Source organism: Oncorhynchus nerka, linkage group LG23, assembly GCF_034236695.1.
Source record: "Oncorhynchus nerka isolate Pitt River linkage group LG23, Oner_Uvic_2.0, whole genome shotgun sequence".
Taxonomy (NCBI): Eukaryota; Metazoa; Chordata; class Actinopteri; order Salmoniformes; family Salmonidae; genus Oncorhynchus; species Oncorhynchus nerka.
Window position 1 is genome coordinate 53,967,258 of NC_088418.1, and position 12,435 is coordinate 53,979,692.

Genomic DNA, 12,435 nt, shown 5'->3' on the forward strand with positions numbered 1-12,435 from the left:
GAATGGGCTATCAACCAGATTCCCTTTTCAGCTCCCTCTGCAACTGGATCCTGGACTTCCTGACGGGCCACCACCAGGTGGTGAGGGTAGGTAGCAACACATCTTCCACTCTGATCCTCAACACTGAAGCCCCCCAGGGCTGCGTGCGCAGTCCCCTCCTGTACTCCCTGTTCAACCACAACTTCATGGCCAGGCACAACTCCAACACCATCATTAAGTTTGCAGACGACACAACAGTGGCAGGCCTGATCACCGACAACAACGAGACAGCCTACAGGGAGGAGGTCAGAGACCTGGCCGGGTGGTGCCAGAATAACAACCTATCCCTCAAAGTAACCATGACTAAGGAGATGATTGTGGACTACAGGAAAAGGAGGACCGAGCACGCCCCCATTCTCCTCAACGGGGCTGTAGTGGAGCAGGTTGAGAGCTTCAAGTTCCTTGGTGTCCATATCACGAACAAACTAGAATGGTCCAAACACACAAAGACAGTCGTGAAGAGAGCACGACAAAGCCTATTCCCCCTCAGGAAACTAAAAGATTTGGCATGGGTCCTCAGATCCTCAAAAGGTTTTACAGCTGCAACATCGAGAGCATCCTGACTGGTTGCATCACTGCATGGTACGGCAAATGCTTGGCCTCCAACCGCAAGGCACTACAGAGGGTAGTGCGTACGGCCCATTACATCACTGGGGCCAATCTTCCTGCCATCCAGGACCTCTACACCAAGCGGTGTCAGAGGAAGGCCCTAAAAATTGTCAGACTCCAGCCACCCCAGTCATAGACTGTTCTCTCTACTACCGCATGGCAAGCGGTACCGGAGTCTAGGACAAAAAGGCTTCTCAACAGATTTTACCCGCAAGCCATAAGATTCCTGAACAGGTAATCAAATTGCTACCCAGACTATTTGCATTGTATGTCCCCACCCCAATCCCTCCTTTACGCTGCTGTTATTCTCTATTTATCATATATGCATAGTCACTTTAACTATACATTCATGTACATACTACCTCAATTGGCCCGACCAACCAGTGCAACCGCACATTGGCTAACCGAGCTATCTGCATTGTGTCCCGCCACCCACCACCCGCCAATCCCTCTTTTACGCTACTGCTACTCTCTGTTCATGCATAGTCACTTTAACCATATCTACATGTACATACTACCTCAATCAGCCCGACTAACCGGTGCCTGTATGTAGCCTCCCTACTGTATTTAGCCTCGCTACTGTTTTTTTCGCTGTCCTTTTACTGTTGTTTTATTTCTCTACTTACCTATTGTTCACCTAATACCTTTTTTGCACTGTTGGTTAAACCCTGTAAGTAAGCATTTCATTGTAAGGTCTACACCTGTAGTTTGTAAGTTTGACTTATTCTTCCTTTAAATCTACAAACACCTGTCCCCCTCTCCATCTTACAATATGAGTTTCTTCACAACAAAATTACTTTTAAGAAGAATTTTAACACAGAATTTCAATTTTTCACACAGTTTATTTTATGGCTTTTGAAACAGAGTTTCAAGAGGGATCAGACGAGCCCAAACAAATGAATATGATAATGATAGCCTGCCAATTACAGTGCCCACTGGGCACAAAGAGCATTGTTTGCTCCCTGCAGTGGCTCTTTGCATACAGTACAGTGAAAGAATGCAAAGAGGCTGGAACGTCGATCGTGTTGACAGAACGAGCGGAAACCACCTGGAGTTAAATTAAACAGGCAAGGTCACCTTTCTTTAAAAAAAATATATATATATATATATATCTCCGCTCACAAAAGATGCCCCGAAGACATACACTTAACCAGTCTGGGTTTATCCAGGGCTATAATTTCAGTCAGGCTTAACACAGACAACATTTAGCTCTTTATTGGCCATTTGTTAAGGGATTATTTCTGGAGTGTTTGACACCACCAATATTGTAACACTATGTTTAGATCCATTAGCTACTGTTATTTAATTGATACACTAACTGTTCTATTCTTGTTTTTACTATGATAATGACTATCCCTTTCCAGCAAAACAAAGTAACGAATCCTTCTTTTGTTAATCAAGGGGAACATGCCATGGAATTAATATAACTGTTCACTCTGACACCACAAACAAATTGACTGAAACGTACTACTTCTGAAACAAGAAAGGACTCCTTGCAGTCAGTTTTCAAAGCAGCTGTAAACCAAAACAAAAACCTTAATAGGGTCTGAGGTAACCCTGTTTCAGGAGAGACAGATGGTCTCTAGTGGGTTGCTGTCACCATCACCTCCATAAATCCTGACACTTAGCCTCTCGTCGCTGTACTCCCCCATTCTTCTCTCACCCCTATCCCTCACTACACTACTCCCCCAGTCTACTACACTCAGAGCAAAATGTCACAAACCCCTATTACAAGGTCAGGAAATGTAGAATGAAAGGGGGCACACCACTATGAGTTAGTTAGACTATATTTCACCTGCAGGGTTTGTGTCAACTATAATGGGGGCATGTAACTGTACACTAAAGCACAGAAAGGTTAAACAATGATGAATAAGACACATCTTGCTTTAATTGATGGGGAGAACTGGAATGTAAATCCATACAGAGTTTGAAGGTCTGAAGACAATATTTTTTTCCTGTATCTTAGTCTAATTAACAGTAGATTAGTTGGCTAGACAGACCAGTGGTAGTCACTATTCTTGTATTTGTGTCAGCATAGCAAGATATCTCCTCCCCTGGGTTATAAACATAAAATCCTCTGGGACCCTGTCCTAATCCACCATTATCAGTGTGAAATGCAATGGGATGGGAGTAGTCAGTAGTGTGGCTTTGAGGCTATGGTGAGAGAGCATCTTTTTCGAAGCTGTCAAGGGACTGATTCATGGCCTTGGCCGTCGCCTCAGCCATTAATGCTTTTTTTATGGGGTGGGGATATTAGCTAACACCATCCGTGGAGGCTTAGGCAGTCTGGCTGGTTTAGCCGCCATCATTTTGTGTGGAATTAGTCACAGTATAGACTGCATTGGAGACAAGGGAGTTTAAGATCGTAGACTCCATGGTGAAAATAAACTAGTGTGAGAGAAAGAGAAAGCCGGCTGTGGGCGTTGTTTCCTTCCTTTATGGTTCCTTCAGGTTTTCACCTGTGCTGACATGGCTGGGAGTTTACAATTGTCCCGAAAGATTTACAAGCAACCTGGCAGAAATTCCAGACTTCTTTCTTCAAATAGTTTTTACGGGAAGGGTGGGGTGGGGGGCTTAGTTATTGTGGAACATTTGTCAGACATCCAGTTGCCTAGGCAAGGCCAACTAGTGATTTATTACAACATCTGCAAGATGAAAAATGCTTCTATCTGCTTTTAATCATATGAGCCCCTATGGTTCGATGGGAGAGCCAAATGAGAGCTTTTTAGTGGAGGAGAGGGTGGGATTCACTGATGGTTAACTTAAAGAAACGTTCCGGAACTTTGGCGACTATGTAAGTCATTTTTAAACCTCCCAATTTGGGCTTGATTTGTCTATTTTTAGTTCATACATGCATAATCTATGAGCATTATTACTGTCTTACAGTGGCGCGTCCTTCAGGGCAGGTGGGGCAAAAAACAAAAAATAATAATTGAGTTAATAAAGCCGCATACAAACATGGTCTCAGCAACTTTCTGTGCCAGCGGAAAATACCAAGCATAGGGGTTGGTAATATTCTTTAGTTGCACTGTGATTGGCTCAGTGTTCTGTCACTCATGGGGACACTACATCACCGCAAAATCTACGGGTAGAGCTTGAAATTCAAGCCCTTTGGGTGATGCCAGAAACTTACATTAGAAGTGCCCATCCAAGAAGCCTCAAGGTCATTGGCCACAGATAAAATGACGTCAAATCAAGTTATATCTACCTTAGCTTTGATTGGACTGAGCATGTCAACATCATACTTTCAAAATCTTAGCTAGCAAGCAGTCATCATCATGCATCAAGTCAGCAATCTACTGGCAAATCCTTTTCAATCCAAGATAAATTATAGATAAAACATATCGGTTCTCATCGGCCATTGGACATAAACATTACACAACAAGTTGGAAATCGCAAATTCAACAATGAGTGCCACTGCAGCCCCGGGTTCGATCCCAGCTTGTGTCACAGCCGGCCGTGACCGGCAGACCCATGGGACGGCGCACAATTGGCCCAGCGTCGTCCGGGTTAGGGGAAGGTTTGGCCGGCCGGGATGTCCTTGTCTCATCATGCTCTAGCGACTCCTTGTGGCAGGCCGGTCGGTCGGTCGACTTTGGTCGTCAGTTCGACAGTGTTTCCTCCTACACATTTGTGCGGCTGGCACGGGTTAAGCGAGCAGTGTGTCAAGAAGCAGTACGGCTTGGCTCTCGGCCTTCTCCAAGTCCATAAGGGAGTTGCAGTGATGAGACGAAATCGTAACTACCAATTGAATATCACGAAAAAGGGGGTTACGCCATGAGCCATACAAGTTTGAATACATTGGCTGTCAATCAAGCATGACTTCTGCCATGTTCAAAACAACTGTAAACTCAGATCTAGGAAATCTCAGATATCAGTGAGTTCAAAATAGGGAAAATAATGTTGAACGGTCATCCAACTCTGAATTCCAAGTCGGGATTTCAGGCCTCTTTCTAGAGCCCACAAGAAGGAACGTCGTGCCACCTTCCTGTTCAAGTGAGCACAGCGAAACAAGGTGAGTGCAAAAATGTCTTGTATGCTGCTGCATAATTGATCAAATCAAATTGTATTTGTCATATGTGCCGAATACAACAGGTGTACCTTACCGTGAAATGCTTACTTACCGTGAAATGCTTAACCAACAATGCAGTTTTAGGAAAATATAGTTAAGAACATATTTACTAAATAAACTAAAGTTAAAAAAATGCAATAAAAACAGTTACACAATAACATAACAATAACTCGGGAGAACCGAGTTAATGTGCGGCTTTCAGGTTAGTCGAGATCATTTCTACATGTAGGTAGGAGTAAAGTGACTATGCATAGATAATAAACAGCGAGTAGCAGCAGTGTAAAAACAAAGGGGGGGTTTTGGACCTAGTCTTGGTGCCCCGGTACCGCTTGCCGTGCGGTAGCAAAGAGAACAGTCAAAGTCTTTGGTCAGGAGGTATCTCTCACTGGCCACTACTCCAGTGTTACCAGTCAACTCTCAAGACGCTACAGCTAGCTCCCCGCTTGTGGAAGATCCAAACATTTTATCATGCTGTTAATGACAATCAGCCAAAACCAAGAACGTCCTTTAGGCAAAACCAGCAGTGGGTTTGAGTTACTTGAGAAGGGTAAACTGTGACAGCATGAACAAACTTGCAAACAAAGTCAAATTTGCATTGGTTTGGGGGTGGTACTGTTGTTTAGAAATGACATGATGCGTGGAAGAAGCAAGCGCTCACCATTTTGTTTCCCCCCAGAAGTTGCATCAACCAAAAAGTTGTGAACTAGTCTGGAAGGGCTTGAAAGAATATCCACAAGAAAGAATCTCCACTGACCAGTGAATGTAAGTCTCACCATGTTCAGAAGCAGATAAAAGAAAACATGTTTTTTAAGAGAATCATTATGAATAATTCTAATTATTCATGTCAGTGAATAAACATGATTTTCTCTATGCATGGTCTGAAAACTTCTCACAGACGGAGTTTGAAAGCAGAATATAGGGATGTGGAGGTAGGTAGTAAGAGTTAGACTCCATTCCCCCAGCAGATTTTCTGAACTTCACAACAAAAGAATACAATTTCAGCGAGCCGCCCGTGGCCATTTAATATCATAAACATCTGTATCCATGTCGCCACATCTGGCAACAATGAAGACAAATTAGATACGAATTTCAGAGTGTCTGGCAATGAGATAAGGCTCTGGCATGCTAATTCACAGGGTTGGGCTTATTCACAGGGTTGGGGAGTCCAATGCTGGCCTAATGCTGGTGTGGGTCAATGTGTGGTGCTCAGAAGCTGATCCAGGACCATGGGTTGGGGGGGGGGACGACGACTCACTAACCCCTACTGTCAGTCATTTGTAGTCTGAGGAATAGTCGACTTCCTGTCTCGTTTCTCTGGAGCCGAAATCAAAGAGGGGAAATTATTCTGCAATCTGGCCAGTGTTTTCTTTTTTCCCCCGGCTGGAAACGTGAAGGTTCTCGCTGCCTGAAAGTCTCTGCAGGAGTTTACTGGCTCTAAATCATTTATTTTCTTCTCTCAAGTAAACCTTTTAAACCCCCCTCAGCCCCTTGTTATGGCACAAATTGTTTCTCGATTGCAGTTGTTTTCAAAAACTTTGCCAGAGGAATAAACCATTTTGGCCTCACCCAAATGTGTGGAGGTAAATTACATCCACACAGGTAATTTTTTTATTTATTTTTATTTCACCTTTATTTAACCAGGTAGGCAAGTTGAGAACAAGTTCTCATTTACAATTGCGACCTGGCCAAGATAAAGCAAAGCAGTTCGACACATACAACGACACAGAGTTACACATGGAGTAAAACAAACATACAGTCAATAATACAGTAAAAAAACAAGTCTATATACAATGTGAGCAAATTAGATGAGAAGGGAGGTAAAGGCAAAAAAGGCCATGGTGGCAAAGTACATACAATATAGCAAGTAAAACACTGGAATGGTAGTTTTGCAATGGAAGAATGTGCAAAGTAGAAATAAAAATAATGGGGTGCAAAGGAGCAAAATAAATAAACTAATTAAATACAGTTGGGAAAGAGGTAGTTGTTTGGGCTAAATTATAGGTGGGCTATGTACAGGTGCAGTAATCTGTAAGATGCTCTGACAGTTGGTGCTTAAAGCTAGTGAGGGAGATAAGTGTTTCCAATTTAAGAGATTTTTGTAGTTCGTTCCAGTCATTGGCAGCAGAGAACTGGAAGGAGAGGCGGCCAAAGAAAGAATTGGTTTTGGGGGTGACTAGAGAGATATACCTGCTGGAGCGTGTGCTACAGGTGGGAGATGCTATGGTGACCAGCGAGCTGAGATAAGGGGGACTTTACCTAGCAGGGTCTTGTAGATGACATGGAGCCAGTGGGTTTGGCGACGAGTATGAAGCGAGGGCCAGCCAACGAGAGCGTACAGGTCGCAATGGTGGGTAGTATATGGGGCTTTGGTGACAAAACGGATTGCACTGTGATAGACTGCATCCAATTTGTTGAGTAGGGTATTGGAGGCTATTTTGTAAATGACATCGCCAAAGTCGAGGATTGGTAGGATGGTCAATTTTACAAGGGTATGTTTGGCAGCATGAGTGAAGGATGCTTTGTTGCGAAATAGGAAGCCAATTCTAGATTTAACTTTGGATTGGAGATGTTTGATATGGGTCTGGAAGGAGAGTTTACAGTCTAACCAGACACCTAAGTATTTGTAGTTGTCCACGTATTCTAAGTCAGAGCCGTCCAGAGTAGTGATGTTGGACAGGCGGGTAGGTGCAGGTAGCGATCGGTTGAAGAGCATGCATTTAGTTTTACTTGTATTTAAGAGCAATTGGAGGCCACGGAAGGAGAGTTGTATGGCATTGAAGCTTGCCTGGAGGGTTGTTAACAGGGAAGGGAAGTATACAGAATGGTGTCGTCTGCGTAGAGGTGGATCAGAGACTCACCAGCAGCAAGAGCGACCTCATTGATGTATACAGAGAAGAGAGTCGGTCCAAGAATTGAACCCTGTGGCACCCCCATAGAGACTGCCAGAGGTCCGGACAGCAGACCCTCCGATTTGACACACTGAACTCTATCAGAGAAGTAGTTGGTGAACCAGGCGAGGCAATCATTTGAGAAACCAAGGCTGTCGAGTCTGCCGATGAGGATGTGGTGGTTGACAGAGTCGAAAGCCTTGGCCAGATCAATGAATACGGCTGCACAGTAATGTTTCTTATCAATGGCGGTTAAGATATCGTTTAGGACCTTGAGCGTGGCTGAGGTGCACCCATGACCAGCTCTGAAACCAGATTGCATAGCAGAGAAGGTATGGTGAGATTCGAAATGGTCGGTAATCTGTTTGTTGACTTGGCTTTCGAAGACCTTAGAAAGGCATGGTAGGATAGATATAGGTCTGTAGCAGTTTGGGTCAAGAGTGTCCCCCTTTGAAGAGGGGGATGACCGCAGCTGCTTTCCAATCTTTGGGAATCTCAGATGACACGAAAGAGAGGTTGAACAGGCTAGTAATAGGGGTGGCAACAATTTCGGCAGATAATTTTAGAAAGAAAGGGTCCAGATTGTCTAGCCCGGCTGATTTGTAGGGGTCCAGATTTTTCAGCTCTTTCAGAACTTCAGCTGAATGGATTTGGGAGAAGGAGAAATGGGGAAGGCTTGGGCGAGTTGCTGTTGGGGGTGCAGTGCTGTTGACCGGGGTAGGAGTTGCCAGGTGGAAAGCATGGCCAGCCGTAGAAAAATGCTTATTGAAATTCTCAATTATGGTGGATTTATCACTGGTGACAGTGTTTCCTATCTTCAGTGCAGTGGGCAGCTGGGAGGAGGTGTTCTTATTCTCCATGGACTTTACAGTGTCCCAGAACTTTTTAGAGTTAGTGTTGCAGGAAGCAAATTTCTGCTTGAAAAAGCTAGCCTTGGCTTTTCTAACTGCCTGTGTATAACGGTTTCTAGCTTCCCTGAACAGCTGCATATCACGGGGCTGTTCGATGCTAATGCAGAACGCCATAGGATGTTTTTGTGTTGGTTAAGGGCAGTCAGGTCTGGGGAGAACCAAGGGCTATATCTGTTCCTGGTTCTAATTTTCTTGAATGGGGCATGTTTATTTAAGATTGTTAGGAAGGCATTTTTTAAAAATATCCAGGCATCCTCTACTGACGGGATGAGATCAATATCCTTCCAGGACACCCCGGCCAGGTCGATTAGAAAGGCCTGCTCGCTGAAGTGTTTCAGGGAGCGTTTTACAGTGATGAGTGGAGGTCGTTTGACCGCTGACCCATTACGGATGCAGGCAATGAGGCAGTGATCGCTGAGATCATGGTTGAAGACAGCAGAGGTGTATTTAGAGGGGAAGTTGGTTAGGATGATATCTATGAGGGTGCCCGTGTTTAAGGCTTTGGGGGGGTACCTGGTAGGTTCATTGATAATTTGTGTGAGAATGAGGGCATCAAGTTTAGATTGTAGGATGGCTGGGGTGTTAAGCATGTTCCAGTTTAGGTCGCCTAGCAGCACGAGCTCTGAAGATAGATGGGGGACAATCAGTTCACATATGGTGTCCAGAGCACAGCTGGGGGCAGAGGGTGGTCTATAGCAGGCGGCAACGGTGAGAGACTTGTTTTTAGAGAGGTGGATTTTTAAAAGTAGAAGTTCAAATTGTTTGGGTACAGACCTGGATAGTAGGACAGAACTCTGCAGGCTATCTTTGCAGTAGATTGCAACACCGCCCCCCTTTGGCAGTTCTATCTTGTCTGAAAATGTTGTAGTTTGGAATTAAAATTTCTGAATTTTTGGTGGTCTTCCTAAGCCAGGATTCAGACACAGCTAGAACATCCGGGTTGGCAGAGTGTGCTAAAGCAGTGAAAAGAACAAACTTAGGGAGGAGGCTTCTAATGTTAACATGCATGAAACTAAGGCTATTACGGTTACAGAAGTCATCAAAAGAGAGCGCCTGGGGAATAGGAGTGGAGCTAGGCACTGCAGGGCCTGGATTCACCTCTACATCGCCAGAGGAACATAGGAGGAGAAGAATAAAGGTACGGCTAAAAGCAATAAGAATTGGTCGTCTAGAACGTCTGGAACAGAGAGTAAAAGGAGGTTTCTGGGGGCGATAAAATAGCATCAAGGTATAATGTACAGACAAAGGTATGGTAGGATGTGAATACAGTGGAGGTAAACCTAGGTATTGAGTGATGAAGAGAGAGATATTGTCTCTAGAAACATCATTGAAACCAGGAGATGTCATTGCATGTGTGGGTGGTGGAACTAATAAATTGGATAAGGTATAGTGAGCAGGACTAGAGGCTCTACAGTGAAATAAGCCAATAAACACTAACCAGAACAGCAATGGACAAGACATATTGACATTAAGGAGAGGCATCCTTAGTCGAGTGATCAAAAGGGTCCAGGGAGTGGAGAGGTTGGTTTGGGGGTCACGGCGATTTAGACAGCAAGCATAGGATGGAGGTCTGTTGTTAGCCACCTCTTCCGTCAGTAGATTAGTGGGGTTCCGTGTGGTAGAGGGGATTAGTCCAAATCACACAACAACAAAAAAATAAAAACAATAGATATAGTTATAGAGGCCCAAGAAGAAATATAATAATAATAAAAATAAATAAATTGTCCGATTGTCTATTCTGAGAGCAGCCGGTAAGACAGCTAACGGTTAGCAGGCCGCAGATGGGCGTTCAGGTAACGTCGCGACGGAGGAGCCAGCCGGATCTCCTTCGGGTAGATAACGTCGGCAGTCCAGTTGTGAAGGCCCGGTGGGGCTCCGCGTAGGCAGTAAAACGGGTCCGGATAGGTGACTGCAGCCCAGGAGTGATTGACGGAGCTCAGGAGTGATTGACGGAGCTGGCTAGCTCCGGAGTAATTGATGTTTGCTCCGGAATCGACGAAAGCAGATAGACACACGGATAGCAGCCAGCTAGCTGTGAGATCCGGGAGTGAATGTCCAGAGAGCAGTTGAAATCCAGGGACATGGAGAGAAAAATTGGTCCGGTATGTTCCGTTCCGAGCCGCGCTGCGCCGTACAAAACTGGCGATAGATTTTCGAGCTAAAGGATAGCTGTTGACCACAAACCGTGGTTAGCTGAATACTAACGAGTTGCCAGTAAAGAAGCTAACTAGCTTCTGATTAGCTTCTGGCTAGCTCCTGGCTAGTTTCTGGCTAGCTTCTTGGAGTTTCTGGCTAGCTTCTGGCTAGCTTCTTGGAGGATTGCAGATTTGAGGTAAATAATACTTATTTATAAATATAAATTGGTGAGGCGGGTTGCAGGAGAGTGTATTGAAGATGAGTTGATGGAAAATAAAAATAAAATGTATGTGAAAAAAGTTGTAAATATATATATATACAATTGCTACATGCATAGTAGTTTGGTGTGTAGTTATAGTAATACATAGTAATAGTTAAGTGAAAAACTATGTTTTCTAGTGAGAAGTCTCATCTGAACAACATTGTGGGGAAATCAGCAAGGTATAATCTTAACCTAAAGAAACCCTTGGCGAGAGTTCATGAACTATGATTTTTTTATGTACATGGGCAGCTAACTAACTCAGTAATGGGAACAACATATATATTTCCTAGATCAATGAAAAAGACACGAGTTGAAGTTTGGTTTTACTGACTAATAACATGAACTTCAGCATTCTTTGTGTTCATCAAACATCAATTATCTAGCCATGAATTCATTACACTGTTTAAATTCAGGAAGGTTTGAAGTGAATGCTTGCAGGCTTTGGTAATTCTCCAAGTTGATCAAACATCACATCTTTCTGCACCACCTCATCTGTATCGGGTCATGTTTGTTAGACCCCACAAGGTTCTCTAAACCAATGGGAGGCCTTGGGTTTGAGGACTAGCTTCAGCAGCTGTCTTCCAGGTGTTTAAATGTGTGTGGTTCTGGTTCCACCATCTTGTGCTTAGCCCAAGTTCCTCAAAGAGCTGGCAAGACTTCCAACAGATTGTTTCATTCCTTCACACTGGGGTGAATGTCTACTCCCCAATAAGCACTCAGTGAATAACAAGGTGTGTCGCTGAGGCTCAAGGACATGGATGGGTTTTCAAACAAACCACTCTGAATATGATTCCGTCAAACAAAAGGTTTAAACAAAACATTTGAATACATCTAGAAAATGTGTTATAACTCAATGAGGTCTTTATAAGCTCTTGTAATATATTCCACATTGGAAGATTGACAGATGAAGTGGACGGCTGAACTGAATCCCCTTAGTAAGGCGTCTTTCTATAAGCCCACCTCAAAATACTGGCACCACCATCCCCTCAGTGAATCATCCATTTTATACACACATCTCCAATGTGGCAGTGAGAGAGCCCGCAAGACAATTTCCAAGGGCAAGTTTCAACAGCTAGCGGACAAGCACACCTTTTTCCTCCATGTTGAAAAGGAGAGGCCTGAAAAAACAAACCCAAGATGTGAAAAAGCCAGAAGGGGACAGGCTTGGGGAGTGACTCATCTGGTGAAAAGCTTCCATGTGCTGAATACAGCAAGAGCAGCAACCCCCACCCTCCTTCCCAGAGACGAAGGCCCAAAGAGGGGGAGAGGGGAGCCCTGTGACTGGCTGGTTGGGAGAGAGCAGGACCAGACCAGACGGCCAGCTCCAACAGTTGCAGAGACCTCATGTGACTGTTCCTTTCCTTGACATGTCTTCACTAATTTAGCCTTCCATCGAATGTCTCCAGGGTACTGAGTCTACACTGAGCCAAAGACTGAAGAAGCTAGCCCTGAACTTCCCACACACACAGACAAATGCCAAACGTATACACACGCACACACACTTTCTCAGCATACACT